The sequence below is a fragment of the Etheostoma spectabile genome, chromosome 9, assembly GCF_008692095.1.
Source record: "Etheostoma spectabile isolate EspeVRDwgs_2016 chromosome 9, UIUC_Espe_1.0, whole genome shotgun sequence".
NCBI classification, from domain to species: domain Eukaryota; kingdom Metazoa; phylum Chordata; class Actinopteri; order Perciformes; family Percidae; genus Etheostoma; species Etheostoma spectabile.
In genome coordinates, this window is record NC_045741.1 from 35,905,569 (window position 1) to 35,908,560 (window position 2,992).

Consider the following 2,992-nt stretch of genomic DNA (forward strand, 5'->3'; position numbering starts at 1 on the left):
TATTTAATAGCAATACAATTTGATGCACTATGTTTATGTTATGCTAAAATATACCTTGTACTTGACTTTATACTTCTATACTGTACTACGTTTCAGAGGGAAATGTTGATCTTGTGTCAAAACTAGTTACTTTTTTTAGATTACAGGAAGATTTCACAACAACACAAAACGTTAACAAAACTAATAAAAACTTTGTTTAGCATTAAGCCAGTAATCCTTTATGGCTTGCGGCCACCTACAAAAAGAATCTCTCACCACTACGCTAACACGTCTTCCACCACTCGCAAACACACCCGTGGAGTCCTCTTTCATCACCGACAGCTCAGCACCAAAGAGAAAACACTGCTGCGGCATCACGTAGCCTCTCCTGAGACAGAAGCTGTGTTTGCGGTCATGATTCAAACCTTCACTCTGGCTCAACATGACACAATTCCTCACCACACAAAAATGCAAAGAGACTCCTAAGTAGATTTATATTTAGCAGTGACTCATGGGTGGATGCTATGGATAAAAAACATCAAACATTAAAATGCCTTTGCAATCAGACCAGATAAATCAAGTTTAGCCTGAGTGACTGAAGAGGAGAAATCAGTCATTTGACCATGACTCTCTGAGTGACTGCTGGGAATGAATGGGAGCGCGATAGTCAGGAAGAGTGAGTAAACACGCTGCCTTGTCTTTTTGCTGTCTGGATGGACTTCCAGTGAACTGGCCTCCGCTCTCTGCCTTCCTCTCCCCCTCCTTCTTTCATTTCCTCTCTCTGTTGTTATGAGCGCCTTTTCTAGAAGACCTCAATCACTTCACTTCACTGCCCTTTACCCCAGTTTGGTGGGTCATCACTTGACTGATGCCAAACCCCTTTAATAGTGATGGATATGAGGGATGGAGCATAGAAAACAGCCATAACACGAATCTATTCATTTTCTATTTACTGCAACCACACTCTCACATTGATTTTTAAATTTCAGAAGAATTAGTTTTCATTGTTGAGTAAAATATGAGTTCAAGAAATCCATTTTCTTGCTTTTCTTTTGTTCTCTGCTAGAGTTGGAGTGTGCTGAGGCAGTCACAGAGAAGCCAGCATTAGTTTACACAGCTGGGAAGGTAAAGCTCTCCAAACTCTGACAACACACAACACACACACACACACCACACACACACACACACACAAAACACACACACACACACACACACACAAGATCCCCTTAGTCTGGGTCAACACAAACAAATCCTCTCTTGCTCTGTTTCTCACACAAACAGTGGCCCACGCAAGGAGACGTCTCTATTGGACGCAATAGTAAATATTGTATACTGAGTAGAATCTTCAAAAAAACATATTGGGAGAAGATGTATCCCAAACTTTCAAAGTACAGTAAAAGTACAATATCACAATGAAAAGTAAAATTACAGTCAGTGTTGTGTTATTTGATTATTTTTACAACGCACTATTGTGCAAGCATCATTTATTGTTGAGGTGCAACTAATTTATATATAGGCTCATTTAATTTATAACAAAAATGCATCACATGCATTATATTTTATATATTTTAGAGGCTGAACCAACGTTTTGTGTGTAAGTTGAAAAGAAACCAGCTATAGGTGTCACTTAAATGTAGAGGAGATAAAGTACAATATCTCAGAAATATGGTAAAGTAGAAGTAAAAGGTAATATAAAATGGAAATTCGCAAGTAAAGTATAAGTAAGAGTTTTAAAATCTTACTTCAATGCAGTACTGGAGTAAATGTACTTCATTAATTTATTGGATGCTAAATTATGGCATAATGTCACAATTTATACAAATTAGAACATTTTCCTATTAAACCTTTTCTTTCAGATGATAACACACCACACATTCTGTAGCTGAGCTTTCATTTCAGTTCCCATTTTCACAACTCCACACTGCTCTCTGCTGGTTACCATAGGAACACAACACACACAATAAACTCAAAAATGCATTTCTTAATTTTGTCTTCTTACTTAATCCTTGTTAAGGAGCATTAGCACTGATGTAAAAACAAAAATATCATCAGATTAACAGATTATTTATATTAAACATTAAACTCCTGTGAGTGTGCTGCAGCCAGGGCCTTTTATGTACTGACAGTACAACAACCCCCTGCTTGCGCGCACACACACACACACACACACACACACACACACACACACACACACACACACACACACACACACACACACACACACACCGGGGTCCGAGGTGCTCTTGTTGACACTGAACAGTTACTCATTATTGGAAGATGAGAACAGAAGGAGACAACAGACACTTTCCCTGGATCACTGATGGAGAGAAAGGAAAAACAAAAGAAGAAAAGGATGTGCACGTGAGCGCTCCTGTGTGGGTTACGTTTGTGCATGTGCGTGAGACCCTTCTCTGTCCAAAGGTCAGGGCCTTACAACACTACTGTTAGTCACCAGCCTCTTCCCTGTTCAGCACAGCATCACTGACTCATATCAGCCACTTACACAATATCTCATAAAGAATCATCAATTATTGCCATTCTTGCCAGTAACGCAAACACAGCACTCGCTGTAAATCATAGAAGGTGGTCTAGAACTACTCAATTTGTAAAGTGTCTTGAGATAATTTTTATGATTTGATACTATAAATGAAACTGAATTGCAAATAACTAAAAATTTAATTGACTAGCTCCATTTGGTGACTAAGAATCCTGCACTTGGCATTTACATGTACTATTTTTGCACACCCCCTTCAGTAATTGGATCATCAGTTAAGATATGCGAATGTAAATAAATGAACTGATAAAACAGCCATTTTCTAAACTATGAAGCGCCTTCTCACATCAGTGCACAAGCGCTAAAAAAAAGTAGGTCTAATCTAGCTCACTTCATTTGCATCGCATCAACTTGATGCACAAGCTGGTTTGCGGGACGATAAACGTGACAGGGAGGCAGAACATGTTTTTTTATCCCACGTAAACAACGTTTAACTGTATTCTTGAACTTTCTGTTTAT